The following is a 22,907-nucleotide window of genomic DNA, read 5'->3' as shown; positions in this document are numbered from 1 at the left end:
CTGGTATAAACGCTTGTACGTAGAACCTCAAAAAATATTTGTTAAATATTCTTGAATGAATAAATAACTGAGGATTAAATGAGATAATATAAAGTAGCCAGCTTGTAATTGTTTAGCTCCCTTCACTTCACCCGTCTTTTTCAAAAATCAACTTTTACTGAAATAATTTATATACAATAAAATGCACCCATTATAAGGGTACAGTGTCACAAGTTAATGACAAACATACACATCTGTGTATCCACCACCAAAACCAAGATTAAGAACATTTTTGTCATCCCAAAGCCTTCCCTCACACCCAGTCCCAGTCAGTGCCAGCCCTGTCACATCATAGATTACTTCTGCCTGATCTAGAATTTCATTGCAAATTCATGGAAGCATACATTATGTACTCTTTTGCACCTAGCTTCTTTTTTGCTCAGCAAGTCTTTGACATCTGTCCATGTTGAATGTATCAGTAGTTCATTCTGTTTTATTGCTTAGTATTTCATTACATGAATGTCCTAGTTTGCTTATCCATTACCTGTTGATGGACACTTGGATGGTTACATTTGGATGATCTGAAGCCGTTAGCAACAAAGGTGCTATGAACATTCCTACACAAAGTTTTTTGTAAAAATATCTTCATTTCTCTTGGACAAACACCTAGAAGTGGAATTTCTGAATTGACCGATCAGCATATATTTAACTGAATTAGCTGCCAAACTGTTTTCTAAAGTAGTTAAAACATTTTACATTCCCATTAACAAGGTATGCGAGTTTCGGTTGTTCCACATGCTCACCAACACTTCTGTCAAGTTTTCAATTCCGACGTCTATCAATTTTTTCTTGTAATATATGCTTTCTGTGTGGCAAAAAAAGATGTGCCTACCCTAAGGTCACAAAGATTTATCCTGCATAGACTGAGCTTCTTGAATCTGTGTTTCATAGTTTTCATCAAATTTGGAAATGTTTCATCCATTATTTTCTTCATTTTTTTTTCTGCTTCCCTTTCCCTTCTTTGGAGACACAAATCGTATGTTAAACCACCTGATATTGTCCCGCAGATTAATGAGCTTCTATTCATTCTCTTAGTTGTTCTCTCTGCTTCAGTGAGGATACTCCCTTGCTGTAATCTTTTAGTTTGCTGACCTTTTCTGCTATTCATCTCAGAAGTGAATTTTTCACTTTATTTTTCAACGTTGTAAGTCCTATTTTTTAAACCTTCTATTTCTTTCCTCATTAGATTAATGTTTTCCGTTAAAGCACTGAGCATATATATAGTTCACGATGTTACATTGTTGATCACAGGATTTTGTCTCCCTTTTTAAGAATGTTGTACTTTGTTCTGACAGGTAGTTAAGTCAGTTGAGGATCAACACAATCCATTCAAGGCTTGTTTTTAAACTTTGTTTGGATATATGTAAGGCTGCATCTAGGGCTAATTTAGCTCTACTACCAAGATCTGACCTTCTGGGAATTCTACTGAATGTCCCAGGTATTCAATAAGTATTCAAATGTCTCTCAGCCCCATGAGCCCTGGAAATTTTCAGTTTAAAGCTCTCTAGTGATTATTCACTGGTCCTTCTGCAGAGACTATATGTTTTTTCCTCTGCTAGCTCCCTCATCTCTGCCAATCTGACCTGTAAATTCCAGCCAGTAAAGCCTTCCCCAAATCCAGTCTCTTCAACTTAGCAAGACCAACATGCTCTGCTTGGTTTCCCCTTCTTAGACCACGGTCCAGAGAGTGACTCCAGGCCGAAAGCCAGAGGGATTACAGAGCTCACATCATTTGTTTCCTATCTCTCAGTTCCTGTACCACTTGTTCAATATCTGGAAGCAGTTTTTTCATATATTTTGTCCAGTTTTCTAGTTGTTTACAGTGGGAAAGCAAGTAGAAACCATATGAGAAAACAGAGGTCCAGAAATAATGGAGTTAAGCAATCTCACAGATGCAGAGTTCAAAACACTGGTTATAAAGATGCTCGATGAACTTATGGGAAGTGTAGATGAATTCAGTGAGAACTTCAACAAAGAGGTAAAAAAACATAAAAAATGGAAATGGAAATTATAAAAGGGAACCAGTCTGAAATATAGAACATCTGAGATGAGAAGTATGTTAAATGGAATAAACAAAGTGAATAAAGAAGAGGATCAAATGACCTATATAGAGGATGGGAAAGCCAAGGACACTCAATCAGAATGGTGAGAAAAAAAAGCCAAGACTATAATAATAACTTAAAAAGCCTATATAACACTATTAAAGGTAAAAATATCATCAGGGTATTCAAAGGAAAACAAGATGCTGAACAGCTATTTGAAGAAATGATGGAAAACGTCCCCAACCTGGTGAAGGAAATAGACATAAAACCCCAGGAAGCTCTGAGAGTCCCAAAAACCAGGGACCCAAAGAGGCCCACACCAAGACACATCATAATTAAAATACCAAAGGTTAAATACAAAGAGAGACTCTCAAAAGCAGCAAGAGAAGAGCAGTTAGTTACCTACAAGGGAGCACGCATAAGACTGGCAGCTGGTTTTTCCAAAAGAAACTATGCAAGACAGAAGGGCTTGGCACAAAATATTAAATGAGAGGAAAACCCAGGATCTACAACCAAGAATATTTTATCCAGCAAAGCTGTCATTTAGAGTTGAAGGACAGATAGAGATTCCCAGACAAAAATAAGCTAAAGGAATTTATCATCGCCAAGCCAGTATTACAAGAAACGTTGGAGAGACTTCTTTAAGAAGAAAAAACATGTATCTAAAACAGGAATAAAGAATGGTAACAACTACATTCCTATCAACAAGTACCTCAAATGGAAAAGAATTAAGTGCTCCAACCAAAAGATAGAGTGACTGAATGGATAAGAGAACAAGATCCCTACATATGCTGCCTACAAGAGACTCAGATTAAAAGACACACACAGACTGAAAGGAAAGTGATGGGAAAAAATATTGCCTTGATGGACCTAGAGGGTATTGTATTAAATGAAATGGGTCGGAGAAAAACAAATATCACATGATTTAATGTACATGTGAAATCTAAAGAACAAAATCAACAACAACCACAAAGGTGGAAATAAATTCATAGGTACAGAGAATATTTTGAGGGATACTAGATGGGAGGACTTGACGGGGGTAAGAGGGCAAAGGGATTGAGAGGTGCAGGTGGATGGTTGCAAAGCAGACATGGGGATGTAGAGTATAGCATGGGGAAGATGGTTAATAATGTTGGAATAAATATGAGGCAGGGGGAGAAGGGGTCCTAGATTTGGTGGGTGAGTGCTTTGCAAGTTGTGTGGATCTCTGATCTATATGCTGTACAGCTGAGGCTGGTGTGTTGTATCCCAACTATAACTGAAAAAAACACTCATTGAATTGTACAACGTAAATGCAGGCAACTAGTTGTCTATTATATTTCAATAAAGACGGGAAAAAAAGGAAACAAAATAAAAAGAGATGCAGCTTAAATAAATGTTCCACATGTCATTAATTCACAAATGTATGGCATATTATCATGGTGATAAAATATAAATTCACTTAAAAGCATTAATAAAGAAATAATAACTTGCCATCATTAATATGTCCTCAATCTAAACATCGCATGAGAACTCCGAAAAAATTTTGTGATTAAAAAAGGGCAGGGGACTTGATAAATACTGACAAACTGAAAGGCAGTTTGTCAGTATTTATCAAGAGCAATAAAAATGGGCACATTTTTTGGTTCAGCTTTTCCAACTTTAAGAAAGGAATCAAGGATATGTATAGGTATAAACATTAAATTATTTTTAAAAATGTTAGATTATCTTCTGGGAGTGGATTATGAATGTTTTCATTCTTTCTGTATATTTGTTTAATTTTTAAATAACAAATTACTACATGTAATCCCCACCTCAAAAAAAGAAACTTTTAAAAAAAGTAGAGTAGAATGCTCACACTTGAAAACACTGAAAACTTTAGAGACCATTAAATGGCATAGTAACATAGAACCCTGGAGATAACACAAAAGAGAAGGGCAAAGGTGATTAGTGGTAGCTGTGTCAAGTGTGAGATCAAGGTTGGTAACAGCCTTTTTATCTCATTGGGAACTACAGCCAGAGAAAAACCAAGTGTCAACTACAGGAAGCACAATGTAATGACCAGAGCACTGCACGAGAATATGAAGACTTGGAATCTAATCTCAGTTCTGCATAACACTGTCTGCATAAATTTTATTTGTAAAATGAGAGAACTGGATTATGATATTCAGGATCTTTTCTGCTCCTTTATTCCATGAATCTATACTGAGTGAGACCGAGACTTTTTTTTTAATATTTTTTCATTAAGTCCTCAGGTAATTCAGATGATCAGTCAGGTTTCAGAACCACTGTACTGAAACAGACATATCCATGATTATATAGTGAGTTATACAGTGATTACATAGAGAACGATACAAGAAATGGCAAATATTCTTTAATAAGATGTTTAAATGTCATATCACCAATAACAAGAATCACACACTATTGCTAGTCCTACAATATAGAAATGATTTTTGTTGTATGGAGTTTAGAAACTGTAAATATATCAACTCACTTTTTACATACTTTCTATGGAAACTTACAAACTTAAAAAGTGAAAAGCAATCTGATATATGAAATCAAGTACAGAGCAAAATAAAATCTGGATAAACTCTTGCTTTGCTGAAGAAATACACAATTTTAATTTATGAAGGACAGAAAACACAGGATTTTAAATGCTGTAAATTTTGGTAATTTGTGGTAGCTAGCTGAACTGGTAGACACGGCAAGGCGAGCACTATACATCTATTACTGAAAGTAAACACCAAAACTTTCTGAGTCCCAAAGACTTCCTCACTGCCACAGGCAACTCTGCAGTGACCCAAGGAGCAAACAATTCCTTCCATGCCAGGGGATTCCCTGAATCTACACTCATGGCTCCCAGAAGGTTACTTCCCTTTTCTTTCAGGTTGATATTTTAGAAAAGTGACTGGACCACGATACAGTGTTAACTAGAAGGTGCTGATATCTCTACCACAATGTATTCTAGCCTGAAATTCACCAAGTTAAAGACGAAACACGTTAGTTTTCCTCAATTCATCACTCTAGCAAGTTTGAGATTTACTGGTAATGACAACCACTTATTGAATATGGACCATGTAATAAGCACTTTAATATGCTAAGTAATTTTATATTTAATTCCTTCAAAGATGTTATCACCACCCCCACTTGCAGATGAGAGAATAGTTAAGGAAATTACTTGCCCAAGGACACAGCTAGTGACTACATATACTCTACACGTTAGTTTATTAAAATACTACTCTTAACTCTTTATATCCCCAACATCTAGGATAGTGCCTGTGACTAACAAGCGCTCAGATATCTGTCCAATGAATAAATGATGGCACCACAACAATGTCCTCCTGAGGCAATCTCCTCTCATTCACTTTTGCATCCTCCATGTTCTCAACAAAATTTTCTTTTCAAACCGACCTGACTCATTCCACTGCCTATAACCTTCACTGGCTTCCCTCTGCTTTTAGGAAAAGGCCTGCTGGGCCTGACCCCATGCTTCCCCCACCTGCCTCTCTCACATAGCTCCATCCTGATTCAGCCATGCTAGTCCTCTCACAACTTCTCAAAAGCTTTATTCCTCCTCACATCTCAGGGCATTGACATATGCTGTTCCCTCAGCCTGGAGTGTTTTCACTTACACTTTCACAAACTTTTCAGATGTCAGTTCAAAAGACATATCCTCCCAAAAGCCTTCTTTGAACCTTCTTTAAAGGTCACGCCCTTTATGAACTATTTCACACCACTCTGTTATTCCCTCAAGCAAATTTCACACTTGCACAATCATTTATTAAAATCCATCTCCTCTGCTTGATGCTATGAGAGAGACCCTGCCCATTTTCTAAACCCTAGCACCAGCATAGTACCTAGTGCATAGTTTAATACATATATTAGTTGAATGAGTAGGTAAATAAGTATCATTCAAAAGTCTTCATTACCTGACCCCAACTTTAAATCCACCACAACCCTGGATTTTTGGCTCCCCTGAAGGCACTCTTTTTCCTCATCATCAGGCCTTCAAATTCTGTGGCTATTTCTGCCTAGGAAGTTCTCTCCCATTTCTCTATACCTGTTTAAATCCCACTGGCTTGCCACAACCCAACTCCAGTTATCTTTCCTCCAGGATATTTCCTGACAGTGCCAGTTCACACATCTGTAGCTGCTCCACAATTCCAAAGCACTTAGCATTCTTTTTGATAATTACATATAACCTCATAGTACCTCAATGTGTCATGTGTGTGTGACTTATCCCCAACAAGGGTGCAAACTCCTAAGGCTGGACTGTTTACACCCCATTCCTTCACTCCCAGAACAGTGCTAAGTATTTAGCACTCACTGAAATGTTTAAATTTTTTTTCCCTAAGATATCAGACTTTTCCTCTGAAGAGAATATTAGCTTCCCTTTTCTCCTCTGCTTCTCTGGTGATTCAATTTGCCTTATGTGACTCCATCCCTCAAGTTCCTTTTCAGGGGTTTCTTGCCTACTCTTCTCCCAGTTTAATAAAAAAAAAAAAAAAAAATGGTTTGAAGTCTCTGGATTCTTGTTCTTCCCCTGCCTACAAGGATCCAGCGTCCTCTGTGAGGGCCCCCTGCCTGCAGGGCGGGTCTCCTAGCCCCTTAAGACCTCCATCCCCTACACTCAAGCGCGTACATCCGGTGAAGGCTCGTACGCTCGCTGTGACCTCACGCACACCACCTCAGGTCCTCGCCTGGGCCATTCTATCATCTTTCGTCCCCTTCGATCCAGGGGGCGTGCATTCTGTTACCCCCGCCCTCACTGAAGAAGAAATGTCCCAGACCCGCCGTGTTTCTTCTTTCTGCCTCTGCCACTGAGCACCCCCTGGGGCCCTTTCTCTCTTTTACCTCCTTTCCTTCTTCTTGAGACGGACCCTAGGCCCAAGGTTGCGAAGAATCGGTGCCAAAAAGTTAGACACAGCCACCCAACCAGCTCCAACGCCACAGCCTCGGCACCCGCGTCCGCCCCCATCCCTTCCAAGAGGCGACAGCAGCGCAAGCTTCTGCCAGGCCCGGTCTCCCCATTCGAGGTAACCATCGCTCACTGACCCTGGAAGGTGTCAAACGAGGAAATGACAGCAGTAATAGGTACGGAGGCGGACAGCCTGGCAGACGTTAACGGCTCAGCGCTCCATCCCTCCGCGACCTAAGCTCCGGCTTCACGGTTTCCACGACCCCAGGGCGGACGGAGCAAGTCACGTGCCAACCCAAGCAGTCAGCTGACCGGGTCGCGCGCTGCTCCGCCTACGCGCGCGCCACTGCGCAGCCGCAGTCTCTGTCTTGCCCTCCGAAGAGGGAGGGGCTGAGTGGCTCCCGGGGATCCAAGGAGACCCCGGAGTCGGGGCTGGCGCCTGCCATTACGCAGTGGGTGGGGATTCCCGCTTCTGCCGGTGTCCGGGCGGAGTCTTGTCCGCGCCCTGTGAACGTCACCCCCACGATCCCTGACGTTATCCCACTTCTTCAGGTTTCTGCAGGTCAGAACTTGTATCCAGGCCCTACACAGGCTACTCCACTGGGGGTTTTGTTCGGATAACCCCGTTTTCTGCGTAATAGCCTTACTAGTTCACTTCAGCTGAATCACATTTCCTTTCCAGTTCACTTCAAGTTAATTCCATAAATGTTCATGGAGCATTTACTGTGCACTAAGCATTGTGCTAATATTTTAGGATTATATACCAGAACCAGTTACTCCTTGCACATATTATCTAGTTGTGTTATCTCGTTCAGGGGAATGTGTGGCGTGCCGCAAACATAAATAATTGAAACCACAGAATGGTAAATCAAGTGAGGTTTCAGGACAAAGGCAAGGATGGGAGAAAGCATATCTTTGGGGAGGTGGGTAGCAAGGCGCTCCTCTGAACCCTTCGTATTTTATTGGTTTGAGAAGTTTGGTGGTATTCTAATTTATAACGTAGTTTTACAAATGGTAGAGAACTTTATGATTTTCTAAGTTAGTCCTTTTAGATTCACAAATGAGGAAAATGAAGAACCAGAGGTCAGAGTTTAGTGCAAGGGAATAGATATACCTGGTTTTAAATCCTGGCTCCACTACTGACTAGTTGTGTGACTTCGGGCCTCTGAACTTGAGCCTCTTCACCTGTAAAATGGTGGTAATGCATGCTTATAGAGTTGTTATAAGGATTAAATAAAGTATGCCTTTAGCACAGTGTCTGGCACATAGGAAACAATCAGTAAATCGTCGCCATTATTACCATATATTATAGGACCCAGATTTTCCGACCTTTTCTGTCGTTGTGTCCCTGCAGAAATTCACCATAGAATTTCTTAGAGTGTCAGTATCAGGTTGGACAGAAAGTAACAACCAAACAAATTATCCCCAACCTGATGCTTCTCACAAATTTTGAACGAAGTTCAGGCAATTTCGACAACCAGTTCTATAACTCAGCTTTGGAAACTTGTCATGAATTCCAAAGGCTTTATCTGGCATCACAAAATGAGCCTAAAGGCAATATTTTGTTAGATCTGTACTATCCAATTAAACTTTCTTTGATGATGGAAATGTTATCCTCTTCTGTCCATATGGTACCCGCTAGCCTTGTATGGCTATTGGGTACTTGAAATATGACTAGTGTGACTGAAGAACGAATTTTAAATTTTATTTCACTTTAATTAAAATTTAAACACCCACAGGAGGCCAGTGGTAACTGCTTTGGAGACTGCAATTTTAGGGTCTGCATTTGAAATCTTTGGTTTCTTTATGCTTGTGCATGGGCCTGAAACAATCCTCATCTCAGTTTATTAATTTTTAAACTCAAGTGCATTTACTCCTGATGTCCTGACACTTTCCAATATTTTAAACACCATGTTATACCTAAGAGGCAGTATAATGTATTGCTCAATAATTGCTAGCTCTAGCTATTATTAAGCTGAGTATATATCTTTTAAAAATCTATCAAACATGTTTATTATAAGCAGGGCATGATTGCTTTCTAATGGCTTCTAATAGAAATTTTTTACAAAGAGAAAGGAAGCTCACTTTTCTATACTATGCTTAAGAGCATACTAGGTATCTAAGTGTACATGATAGGCATGCCACACCTTTTCCTCTATTTCCAACAATCTAAATACTCCCTATCTGAAAGCACTTTTTAAGCTTAAAGCATTGAAAAAATGCATAAACAAGATTTATTTTTTCAAGGAAGAAACATGACTGTTTTAGTTAAAGTGGGGAAAGTATTTGAAACTAATAGCACAATAGGAATCAAAATCATTTTTCACTTCTACAGTATTAAAACTATCTTGAAAGTAGATACTAGTATTCCCCTTAGAAAAGGAAATGTCCTTGTTTAAGAAAGTACCTTGATAAACTAGCGAAGTGAATGATAAACTGAGAGCTTGGGTAAATGGAGCCAAAGGACCAAAGACATAACTAAACTAGTTTCCCATAGAAATTGGAAAGAAACAGAAAATGTGGGGGAGGGGAGTGAAGGCAGGAGAGAAGAGAAAGAAGAAAGTGACATAATAAAAGTCTTATAAAAATAGGAGTGTTTAGAACTCTTAGAGATTTGTTTCAGTTGTTGTGAGGTAAGTCCTTTGCCATCTACCCAAAATTTTAATAAAGTCTAAGCTCAGATGCTTTATATGAGCTTTTTGAAGGGATAGAAATTTATGCTATCCAGGTTATATAACATAAAGAGCTCAGACGAATTGATAAGAACAACTGATAAGACCCCCAATGCACAAATGAGCAAAAAGTACAAATGATTGAGAAATGAAGAAATACCACTGGCTAAAACATGAGGAAATGTTCACTCTTACTTGTGCTCAAAAATATAAGACAATATAAATATAAAATAAATAATATATAAAATGTTAGTTTACCCTATGTGACATATTGCATTACCTTTAACTTTCCCTCAAGAAGGTCATATTATTTAAATAAATATAGATTATATTAGCAAAGATAGAAATATATACATAATAACCAATGCTGGTGAGGGTATGATAAGATAGAGTCTTGCACTATTGTGGAAATGTAATATGGCGCAATTTTTATGGTCAGCAATTTGGCAGTATGGGTGAGAAGCCTTAAAAGGCTCATTCCATGAGATCCACATTCAGGTGGAAATAATGGAAAAGATAAGAAAATGTTTATGCAAAGTATGTTCATTACATCATAATGTCTGTTTTCATCAGCAGCATTTTCAACAGCATTCATTAGATTTAGTTGAGGCACTAAGCCCCCTATGGAAATCAAGTGTTGAAAATGACTTGAGGTTTATACCTTGAATTTTTAGAGTTTAATGTTCAAGTTAATGAATAGAATACATCAGTCCAGTGGTTCTCAACCAGAAGACATTGGCAATATCTGGAGACATTTTTCTTGTCACAACCGAGGGTAGAGGGATGCTACTGTCATCCAATGAGTAGAAACCAGGGATGCTGCTAAACATCCTACAATGCACAGGACAACTCCACAACAAAGAATTATCTGATTCAATGTGTCAGTAGTGCTGAGACTGAGAACCCTAGGACTAGACCCATGATATTCTCACATTTCCAAATTCTTTTTCTTTCAACATAACAGATCAAAAATTTTATTGATATGATTTCAGATTCTACATTATAACTAACATTCAAGACACTACCACTTTTCTTTATTTTTCAAGGATTTTTTCAATTATAGTTTCAGTTGTACAACACAGTGATTAGACATTTACATAACTTACGAAGTGATCACCCTAATAAGTTCGGTACCCATCTGACACCATACATTGTTATGACAATACTACTCTCTATAGTCCTTATGCTATATTCTGCATTCCCACAACTATTTTATAACTACCAATTTGTACCGCTTAATCCTCTCCCACTTCACCCATCCCCCATACTCCTCCCCCCACAATCTGGCAACCATCAAAGCGCTCTCTGTATCTATCAGCTTATTTCTGTTTTGTTTGTTTGTGTTTCTTGTTCTCTAGATTTCATAAATAAGTAAGATCATATGGTCTTTGTCTTTCTCTCACGGACTTATTTCACTTAGCATACTACCCTCTAGGTTCATCCATGTTGTTGCAGGTGGCAATATTTCATTCTTTTTATGGCTGAGTAGTATTCCATTGTATATATGTACCACCTCTTCTTTCTCCATTCACCCATTGATTCCACACCCAGCTTTCTTCCACATCTTGGTCATTGTGAATAATGCTGCAATGAACATATGGATTCACATATGTTCTCTCAGAAGTAGTGTTTTGGGTTTCTTCAGATAAATACCCAGAAGTGGGATTACTAGGTCCTTCTTTGTCTCTTGTTAGTGCCTTTGTTTCAAAGTCTATTTGTCTGGTAGAAGTATGCTACCCCGGCCTTTTTGTTTGTTTTTATTTTCATGAAATAACTTTTTCCATCCCTTTACTTTCAGTCCGTTTGTGTCTTTGAATCCGAAGTGAGTCTCTTTTAGGCAGCATATGTAAGGGTTTTGTTTTCTTATTCATTCGACCACCCTGTCTTTTAACTGGAGAATTTAATTCATTTATAAATAAATTAAAGTAATTGTTGATAGATATGTAGTTGTTGCCATTTTAATATTCATATTTTTTATCTTTTATTCCCCTACTTTTTCTTAAATAGGTCTCTTTAACATTTCTTATAATACTGATTTGGTGGTAATGAACTCCTTTAACTTTTTCTTGTCTGGGAAGCTCTTAATCTGTCAGTTAGATTCTAAATGATAGCTTTGCTGGGTAGAGTAATCTTGGTTGTAGGTCCTTGATTTTTATCACTTTCAATATTTCATGCCACCCCTTCTAGCCTGCAAAGTTTCTGTTGAGAAATCAGTTTAGTCTAATGGGAACTCTCTTGTAAATAACTAACTGCTTTTCTCTTGTTGATTTTAAGATTCTCTCTTTGTCTTTAACTTTTGGCATTTTAATTATGATGTGTCTTGGTGTGGGCCTCTTTGGGCTTGTCTTGCTTGAAACTCTACACTTTCTGGGCATATATGTCTATTTCTTTTGCCAGGCTAGGGAAGTTTTCCTTCATTATTTCTTAAAATAGGTTTTCAATTCCTTGCTTTCATGTCTTTCTGGTACCCTTATGATGAGAATGTTGGCATGCTTGATGTTGTCTCAGAGACCCCTTAATTATCTTCATTTAAACAAATTTTTTTCCTTTTCGTTATTCCAATGGGGTGTTTTCTATTACCTTATCTTCCAAATCACTGATTCGGTCCTCTGCTTTAAATCTAACCTACTGTCAATTCCTCCCAATGTATTCTTTATTTCAGTTATTGCATTTTTCATTTATAAGTGATTCTTTTTTATGTTTTCAATCTCTGTTTCTATGTTTCCTATCTCTTTGTTGAAGTTCTCACTGGATTTATCTATCCTTTCCCTAAGTTCATTGAACATCCTTATAACTAGTGTTTTGAACTCTGCGTCTGGCAGATTGCTCATCTCCATTTTGTTTAGTTCTTTTTCTGGAGCTTTATTCTGTTATTTCATTTGGAACATGTGTCTTTGTCTCCCCATTTTGGCTGCCTTCCTGTGTTTGTTTCTATGTATTAGGTAAAGCTGCTATGTCTCCTGGTCTTTGTAGAGTGGCCTTATGTAGTAGGTGTCCTGTGGGGCCCAGTGTCACAGTCTTCCTGGTTACCTGAGCCATGTGCTCCAGGTATGTCCTTTGTATGGGTTGTGTGTGCCATCCTGTTGTAGTTGAGCCTTTGTTGCTGTTTGCACATCAGTGAGAGGGATTGACTCCCAGGCTGGTTGGTTGTGAGGACTGGCTGTGACTACAGTGGAGAAGCTGTTGTGCAGGAGCTAACCCAATGGAAGAAGATCCACTTTAGTGAGGTTCTGGTGCCTGCTGAGTCTGCCCTTTGGGTGTGTCTTTTGTGGAGGTGTGGGTGGTTCTCTGGTATGATCTGAAGCTGGCCACCAGATGTGTTGGTTCTGGGGCTTCTTGGGAGGGACTCTGTTGCAGGCCAAGGTCACCCATTGCCTGTGTTCTGCCCAGGACCACTGGTATGAATTACAAAGTGAGCTACAAAGTGCCGGGCTCAGAGGTGCCTGAGAGTTGCTAAGCTGTGAACTGTGGCTGGCTGATATTAGTGCTGAGCTTGGGGCTGCTTAGCAAGAGGTATGAGGCATGCTGAGACCAGATGCTATTTGTTTGGATTTTGTGAACCTTTGAGAGATTTCACGAAAGTCCACAGCATGAGCCATGACAGGCCAATTGTATGGGAAAGCCCCTGGAAGCGGCTTCAGTAAGCCAGCAAGTTGGGTGGGATGGGGTCTCAGGGAATCACCAGTGTAGAGCGCCAAGTTGATGGAAACTCAGACTTGGTGCCCACCTGCATCTGCATACCCCGGGGGGCGGGCATCAACAAAAGAACAATGACTTTTGTCAGCACTTCTGTCTGGAAGGAAGCTCCCCTTCGGCCCTTGCTCTAAAGCAGACAATTAAGTTCCTTTCATATGCCCCTGGAGCCTTTCATGCTGCTGTCCCAGAGCTGGAACCCAGAGCAAGTGAGTCCATCAGTAAATCCATGCACAGGCCCTTTAAGAGGAATGCCTGGTACTCCAGCTGCTCACAGTCTCATTCAGCCACAATCACTGCTGGTTGTCACAGCCAGAAGTTATGGGGACTTCTCTTCCTGGCACTGGAACCATGGGCTGGGGAGCCTGGTATGGAACTGAGACCTCCACAGCTGAGATATTGCTCCTGATTTTTAACCATCACTTGTGGGGATGGGACCACTCTTCCTATCAGTCTCAATGTGTCTTCTTCTGTGTATCCTTAGTTATAGAACTTCTGTTCAACTAGACTTCAAGTGATTCTCAATGATGGTTCTATAGTTTAGTTATAATTTTAATGTGGTAGTGAGAGGGAGGCAAGCACAGTGTTACCTACTCTGCCATCTTGACCAGAACTTCCCAAATTCTTGATTAACAACATAGTATATGATACTCTCAGTTTTTCATTTTTAAAATTGAAATAATAATATTTACCTGTATTGTGCTAAGGGTTACATGGAATTGTGTAATAAATTATGGTCACATTGCCACCTTGAAATGTTAGCTAGGTTCACTCACTAGCTCAGAGATTGGTGCCTATATACTAGGTGTATAGTGGATTTCTGACTCATCACAATCACAAATTTCTACATATCATGCCCCTTGCTTGAGAAGAATAGAAACAAAAATTTTTTATCAATAAATGCTAAGTATTTAATGAATAATGGCTTTTAAAAAACATGTTCCTATTACAACAATATGTATTACTTAATAATTAGAAAGTATAGATAAACAAAAAGAAGAAAATAAACATTATCCATTATTCCATGACTCAGGAAAAATCACTTGGGTACATCCTTTGAGAATATTTCTATTCAGATGCATGCACATATGCAACCTGTGCCATAGGCTCAGGGCAGCAGGTCAAGAGTGTCTGTGTCTAACCTTCCCCAGAACAGGAGTCAAAGACATCTGTCTTCTTAGTGCCTCACTGTCAACTATGGAGTGTCTCCACCATCTTAATTCCATTCCCTGTTTTGACCAGGGTCACTACTAATGCCTCCCCACTCATAAATCTTTTTCTGATCATCATAATTACATATAACAGCAACAATAACAACTGGACTTCTAGAGCACTTAGCTTTGTGCCCAGCATTGTTCTATGGGCTTTGCATATAATAAATCATTTAATCCTCATAACCCTTTGAGACAGGTATTATTATTATTCTCATTTGCATATGAGGAAACTCAAACACAGGGTGATTATGTAATTTAACTAATTAGTAATTGGCAGATCTGAGTTCTGAACCCAGTCCTGTCTGGCTTCTGGGTCCATACTCTTAACCTCCATAGCATAAAGCCTCTCCTTGCACTGTCTCATTGTACTCTTATGGCATTTAGCTAATTTTACTTACATTTTATCAACCTTACCAAGATCACTTTTTACTCAGAGTTTTAAGTATGTATTGTACATAGTAAGCATTCAATAGGTGATAACAAAATAGCTTTCACAACTAAAGGATAGGCCAGATTTTCAAATACTTTATGACAGAGGAGGAAGGGAAGAGGTTATCTGAGTAATTAAACCTGTCAGTTCCTTTCTTCTGTTTTCTGTATTCTTGGTCCCTAAACTAATAGAAATTATCATCTTTGTCATTATCTCCTTAGAAACATTTTGAAACTTTCTTGGGAGCAGCAAATGTTTATAGAAATAGAAGATAAAATATTTTTTTAAGTAGTTCAGCCCTTCCACCCTCATTTCAAGATTTTTTTACCTTTATTATTACTTTCATTTTTTATGACTTTATTGAAATATAATAGACTATTAGTTGCTCATATTTACATTGTACAGTTCAATGAGTTTTTTTTTCAATTATACTTGGCATATAATAATATATTAGCTTCAGTTGTACAGCATAATCATTAGAGATCTATATAACTCACAAAGTGGTCACCCCACTAAATCTAGTACCCCTCTTCCTCCTTACACATTTATTACAACATTGTTAACTATTTTCCTTATGCTACACTTTATATCACATGTCTATTTTGTAACTATCCATTTGTACTTCTTAATCCCTTTGCCCTTTCACCATCCTCCCAACCCACCCCGCATCTAGTAGCCCTCAAAATATTCTCTGTATCAATGAATTTGTTTCTGTTGTTGTTGATTTTGTTTTTTAGATTCCACATGTATGTGAAATCATATGGTATTTGTCCATCTGACTTACTTCTTTCAGCGCAATGCCCTCTAGGTCCATCAAGGCAATATCTTTTTTCCATCCCCTTCTTTTTAGTCTGTGTGAGTATTTTAATCTGAAGTGAGTCTCTTATAGGCAACATATATATATGGGTCTTGTTTTCTTATTCATTCAACTTCTCTATCTTTTGGTTGGAGTACTTAATTCTTTTCCATGTGAGGTGCTTGTTGTTAGGTGTGTAGTTATTACCATTCTTTATTCCTGTTTTAGATACATGTTTTTTTTTCTTAAAGAAGTCTCTCCAACATTTCTTGTAATATTGGCTTGGTGATGATAAATTCCTTTAGATTATTTTTGTCTGGGAATCTCTTTATCTGTCCTTCAACTCTAAACGACAGCTTTGCTGGATAAAATATTCTTGGTTGTAGATCCTGAGTTTTCCTCTCATTTAATATTTTGTGCCAAGCCCTTCTGTCTTGCATAGTTTCTTTTGGAAAAACCAGCTGCCAGTCTTATGCGTGCTCCCTTGTAGGTAACTAACTGCTTTTCTCTTGCTGCTCTTAAGATTCTCTCTTTGTATTTAACCTTTGGCATTTTAATCATGATGTATCTTGATGTGGGCCTCTTTGGGTTCATTTTGTTTGGGACTCTCAGAGCTTCCTGGGGTTATATGTCTATTTTCTTCACCAGGTTAGGGAAGTTTTCCATCATTATTTCTTCAAACAGCTTTTCAACTTCTACGACACAGATGTTTTTACATTTAATTTTGTTCCATAGGCTTTTTAAGTTATTATTATAGTCTTGGCTTCTTTTTTCTTGCCATTCTGATTGGGTTCTCCATTTTCTATATTAGTGGTTCGATACTCTTCTTCAATCACTTTGTTGATTCCCTCTAATATACTCTTCATCTCAAATAATGTGTTCTTCATTTCTGACTGGTTTCCATTTCCATTTTTATGTTTTATATCTCTTTGTTAAAGTTCTCACTGAGCTCACCTACACTTCCCCTAAGTTTATTGAGCATCTTTATAACCACTGTTTTGAACTCTGCATCTGTGAGATTGCTTGACTTCATTATTCCTGCATCTCTGTTCTGTTCTCTCATATGGTTTCTGCTTCTTTGTATACCCATTTTGGCTGCCTTTCTGTGTCTGTTTCTATGTACTAAGCAAAGCTCTTAAGTGTCCCCATCTTATTAGTGTGGCTTTGTGTAGTAGGTGTCCAGTGGCACAATCCTGAGAGGGGTTCAGCTGCAGGCCAAGTTTAGCCCCAGCCTGTGCTCCTCCAGGTCCACCTGTTAAGATTCAGCAAGCAATCCACAGATGCTGTGCTTATAGTTGCCTCGAGAGGCCACACCAGAAACCGAGGCCAGCAGCCACCAATGTGGGTCTTGGAGCTGCTCAGCAAGGAGCACTAGACTCACTGAGGACACAGCTGGATATGGGTTGGGTGGGGCCACAAGTTGAGAGAGGCAAAGTTTCAGGGAATCCTCTGGGCAGAGCGACCTCTAGTTAGTTATCCAGTTTGATGATGTCTCAGGTATGGCGGCACTGTGTCCGCACACTGGGAATGGGGCAGGCTCAACAGAGGAACAATGGATACCACCGGCACTTCCACCTGAGAGAGAGCCTTGCCTCTGGCCCTCATTCCAACAACTCAGTGTCCCCTTATAAGTCCATGGTGTCCGCCCACTCCCAACAGCCAACCCAGTGCTGGAGCTTCGAGTGAGCAGGTTTGTCACCACAAAAGTTCAATCACTGACCTAGTACCTTTAAGAGACATCTGCATCTGCTGGCTGCCACTGGTGTTGCCTCTGTCCCACTCAGCCACTCAGGACCAGGAAGTCTCGCATCTTTGCCCCCTCCTACCTTCTACCATTGCAGGGTGACTTCTTATTTCTCTCCCTAGTTGTAGGGCTTCTGTTCATCTAGACCCCAGGCAACTCTGCGTGTTGTTTGCTCCATGTTTCCATCACAACTTTGGTGCAGTCACAAGAGGGATGAACGAAGCCTCTATCATCTACACCATTTTCCTCACTAGAGCTATTATTACTTTCTAATTTGCTCAATGCAGCTTTAAATGAGACAGCAAGAAAGATTTTGAACAACTACTGTTCTGTACTAAGAAGTGGTTGTTTATGGACAAAATCTATTTAATTTTCATCTTATTAACACAAATAGCCTAAAATCAATAGCACAGGAAGTTAGCATTCAGAGGTTATAGTAAAATAATCAGTTAAGCAAAAGAAAAAAAAAGCAAAAATATGCAAAACACCCCTGACATACTTAATAATTATAAACATCTTCTCTTTAGTCTCCTATTTTATTGTTAAACCTAATTTCTCAATTTACAAACAAACATCTTTCAAAAGAATTGATTTACTGAGGGAAGTATTTAAAAAATTATCAACAAAACTAATGAACACTCATTCTAAGGACCTTTTGAATATTTCTATCTCAGCCCTTAGTATTCGATTGAATATATTTACTAATGTGACTATTGTAGGAAACTGGGGGAAGGGAAATCTAATGCAAATATGCAGGTGCTCATATTGCTTGCTGTGCTGTGAGTAAAAGTACTCTGTCTCTGGCCCAGGAGTCCTGTGTCAGCTACCGGTATCCATGAAACTGTAACAAGCCAGGCTAACTTACAGAGTAAACTCTCAAACCCTTCCCAGTTCTTGATCTCTTAGTGACAATATGGGATACATAAGAGACACAGCTGTCTGTAAGAGAAAATCTCATGGGCCAACTCATGGAATTTGCAAGAAGTTCAAACATTTTAGAAATTGATAGTAAGCCAAATTGTATGCTCCTTGGGAATTAGTTGTAGGCTAAATTGTATGGTCTGCTGAACAATCAATGGCCCTCTGCTTTATTGTCTGTTAATAAAGAAGAATTGGGGAGGTGGTTGCTGTTCATGTTGTCTCAAAGGCTCTAAATGGGCCCATGCTTACTATGCTGCTAACTCTCCTCCAGGCAGTGGCATTTCTTCACCATTCTGGCAGTCACCCTCAAGTTTGCTCCTTATAATGACAAGTACTAATATTTGTCCTCGGTAGGCAGAAGGTCCCATCTCCTATCAAACAACAGTTGTAGGGATCATAAGGATAATGACCACTTTGTCGAATGTGCTACTTGCCAAGTCTCCCTGCAGTGGACCATAGGGCCAAAGTGGAGACATAATAAGGTACTGTAAATTTCAAAAATTGTCTTCTCCCTTGTGCATGGCTTTTCCTGATGAAAGGTCTGGGTGAAAATAGGGAATGATTGAGAAAATATGGAAGTATAGCTACTGGAATGAGACACACCGATTTTTGTGGTGATAGAGAGAGAACAACAACCCAGCACCTGAGAAAGTAAAACTTCAGACTCAGCAAGTGTGGAGGAGGAAGGACCTTAAGGGTCTTTGTCCTTTAGAATCATCCCTGGAGTCGACAGCCATGCTACCGTAAACAAGCCCGATCCCCTCTGATCTCGGAAGCTAAGCAGGGTCGGGCCTGGTTAGTACTTGGATGGGAGACCACCTAGGAAGACCAGGTTCTGTAGGTGTAAAAAATAAAAAACTAAAGGATTGTAAGCTGACGATGTTCTTGCAATCTGTGAAGTCAACCAAGGCTTGCCTAAATAAATAAATAAATAAATAAAATTTAAAAATAGAATTATCCCAGGAGGCTTTTTCAGGAAAGAAACATCTTTAAGTGATTCTCTTAAACCGTTGCAAGCACCTTCTGTTTAACTCACCGCTAGGTCTGCCATCCCCTGCCAGATGGCCCTGAGCCCCATTTGAGGCTTGATTGCCATTCCTCTTAACCTTACCAGGATGTCTATCTAAAGCAGCAAGGCATGGCCCCAGCTCCTGCACCTCCTACACAAAACACCTGTCAGTACCTCTGATATCTTCCCCACCCCCATTCCTATAGACATTGCTCAGTCATTCCATGGGGTGGATAAATGCCACTGCCTGGTGACATAGACAAATAGGAGAGTTTCGTCTGACTACCCACAGGCAGCTCCTCTGTAAACAATAACTGGACTCAATTATTCAAAGCCACCTGAGAACAGCTTGTGGAGAGGCTGTGTTCGTGGTACTGTCGACCTATACCCACTAAATGGTATGGGTCTGACTTGGGGGGTGGGGCAACAGTCATAAATAACACTTCTTTCCTGGGCTACCGTGTGCACCCCCAGGACTATATTGCTTGCGTGGAAGCCAGGCATTGTCTTGAGTTGCTTCTAAAAGCATGGCATCTTGAACCTTAGGAGTGATTGTAAGAGTGCTGCAAGTGTTTAATGAAACACTAATAAATCACGTAGTTCTCAGATGACTGTGGAGATTACTCCAAAATAAAGCTTCCTTTAATTATCTTTGATTATTCATTATTTATGCACAATCGACAACCAGTTATTGCTACGATGGAGGTCATCCAATTAGTAAAAGCAAGTACAAAATTTGTCCCTGAATGTAGTTGAAGTGATCTATGTCACTAACTCAACTGTAGAAGGCATTCAGGTCAGCCTCAACTTACTGGCCAGAAATACTGTAAGACAGTAGAATTGTTTCAAAGTCCTTTTTTCATAGGCTCAGGTAATGGCTAATATATACTGCTGTGCCTACATGAATGGCTTGGACCAAGAGGAAAGATCAGTATTGAAATTTAAGGAGAGAGTCCCTTGACCTCTCTTAAATTAGACCCTGGTGGTTTCTGGGATTTAGTCAATGCGTTGATTCTGAGACCACAGGAGACTTAGCTGAGGCCATGGCTGCAGGATGCCTCCTCCTGCTGCTGCTGAGATTCCTGTTTACAGTGGCCTTAATAAGATCTACGAATTGAACAGATTTGGTCCCAGCCTGTTGGGTTAATCAAAGTGGCCAGTGGAGCACCATATTTATGAGAAAATTCACTAGAAGCCAAGACAGTGTAGAAGGAGGGAGTGGCTATTGCGGGGAAACCACGCCTAATGGGTTTCTTGCATTTCTGTCATTGTTCCTGACTCTGTTTTCAAGGGACTTTGTATAACAAACAGTGTTGGAAGATACAGTATCTCTCTCCAGAGCAAAGATTAGGTAAACAAATAAATATTTATATAGAATAATTCTTTTATTTATGGAAAGTTTGTGAAGCTAACAGAGAGTTCCCATAAACCCTGCACTCAGTTTCCACTATTATTATGACCTTATATTAGTACGGTATATTTGTCTAGGTATATTATACTATTTAGTCTGAAAGATTTGGGTTCCCTCAGCTCAAGGTTCCTCTCTTGTAATGCAACCCACTGTTTGTCCAGGCATCCCACTGGGTCTGTCCACGTAACCCTGTAGGATGCAGAGGCAAGGGGAGATGATGTAAATATGATTATGCTCATGCCAATTACTGTGCTGTGAATAATAAACTCCTTTTTCTCTGTCTCAAGAGACTTGTGTCTTATATAGCATCCATTAAAATATAGCACACTAACTCGTTAGCTTGTAAGCAGGATAAAATCCCAAACTCTTCACATTTTTTGACAACCCCTCCCACCAACAACTCCCCCACATGACTGCAAGCTCCTTCAAGGCATGGAATAAGTTCCTGTTTGAGAAATACATATCGAACTAAACTAAAATGGACTAATAGTTTAACAATGATTTAGAGTGAATTTAAGGTCAGAGGTCAGGCTGGTATCTGCATAGAACTTGGTCATATCGATCAGTCTTTGCTTAGTAAATGAAAGGGAATGGAACACACTATATGGGCCCATAAGAGTAAAGCAATTATAAGTGTGAAGGTGAGAGAAAGTGAAGTGTTGGGGAGTTGGATAGATAAGAGCTATCTGCAGGGTGGGAGAGAAGTCTAGACCACTCGGTAAAACCTGACGTTCAGAGGATACAGGAACAGACGTCAGGTACTGCTGTCATGTGGTCATGAGGGTACATGAGGAGGATTGTACTGCACAGTAAGTCATGTCAGCATAGCACAGTGACAGGCAGTTCTGGCAGACATTCGGTGAGGTCCATGAGCCTTTGGAAGAACCCTGGCTCCGGGCCTAGAGTTCAGCAGTAGGATTCTGGCCCTGAACTGTAGAGCAGCAAAAGGCATGCATGACATGGGACCTGGATTCCAAAGTAGGGATCCTCAAACCAAGTGTAGATGTACTTTGAAAAATACAATTAATTTTATTTGTGGAGGGAGGACACAGTGAATTTAATACAAGTTCTAGAAATTAATATCTGACAAAATATTGTTGGCATAACTGATTCTCTGGGGCTCTTGAGAGTTTTGTGATGAACAAGAGGGAGCATAGGCTGGATAAAGGGAAGGAGGGTTGGAAAGCACGATCCTAGTAGGACTGAGTGTTAGGCAGGGGCTCAATGCAATGAGTAAGGTGGGCCTGGTTCTGTCATTTGCTACTGTGTATGAATCTCAGTTCTCTCACATGTAAACTCCTCATGAGGCTTATTAAGTTTAAATGAAATAACACACTTAAGCAAGTAAATGAGATAATACATTTAAGCAAGCACCTGGTACCCAATGGCTCCCTCACAAAATGATCATTATCATTTATGAATAGAACTGGAATACACGGAGGGGAATTGAATCTCAAAAGGCAGTTGTCAAGTTACCAAAACAGTAGCTGGTCTGTTAGGCACAGGGTGATGATCATGAATCTCGGCATAATGAGCTAGAGGGTCTCACATCTCTGTTCCCTCAGGGTTGATCTTAGAGATTGATACAGAGCCCCGATTCTCCAGAAAAAACTCCCTCAGAAGCTGAACACAAGCAGTATCTAAAGAACCACGTGAATAATCATAACTGATTTTCTGTATACTTTTAAAGCTTTTTAACTTTCACTTTTAAAAGTTAAAGTATTATTAAACACTCAGATTGTGCTAAAACAATCCTGACATTAATAAAACCCCAAAAGTAGCAATATACTTAGAGAGCATCTAGATATAGCTAATAATATGTTATTAGCATGTGAGATGATCTTTTAACTTTAAAAAATAATCCTATAAGATTAAATCCAGTTTATACGACACTATCAAATCTACCATGCTATACCAAAAACAATTTGGTTTTTTTTTTTTCCTGACTCCATTATTTACTAGCTTTATGATCCTGGGAAAATATCAAGTTCCTAACCTGTTAAATGAAATTAATATTAGTATGTCATAAAATTTGAGAT

General features: G+C 39.4%; 1 protein-coding gene and 1 pseudogene across 2 annotated transcripts in view; one reads left to right on the top strand and one right to left on the bottom strand.

Moving 5' to 3' along the window:
• ATP6V1C1 (ATPase H+ transporting V1 subunit C1) overlaps nt 1-7,322 on the bottom strand; it is a 39,477-nt gene extending 32,155 nt beyond the window's left edge. Inside the window, exon 1 of one of the 2 annotated variants that reach the window (XM_011373256.2) lies at nt 7,116-7,322. The gene's annotated coding sequence lies outside the window, so the exon portion shown is untranslated. The remainder of the gene's footprint in view (nt 1-7,115) is intronic. The other variant, XM_023538413.1, reaches the window with a different exon arrangement.
• Nucleotides 7,323-19,173: 11,851 nt separating this feature from the next.
• Nucleotides 19,174-19,292, top strand: LOC111747438 (annotated as a pseudogene).
• Nucleotides 19,293-22,907: the final 3,615 nt, after the last annotated feature.

This window comes from Pteropus vampyrus, unplaced genomic scaffold (assembly GCF_000151845.1).
Source record: "Pteropus vampyrus isolate Shadow unplaced genomic scaffold, Pvam_2.0 Scaffold222, whole genome shotgun sequence".
NCBI classification, from domain to species: domain Eukaryota; kingdom Metazoa; phylum Chordata; class Mammalia; order Chiroptera; family Pteropodidae; genus Pteropus; species Pteropus vampyrus.
The sequence above is the reverse complement of the archived record's forward strand: the minus strand, read 5'-3'. Positions and strand labels throughout refer to the sequence as shown.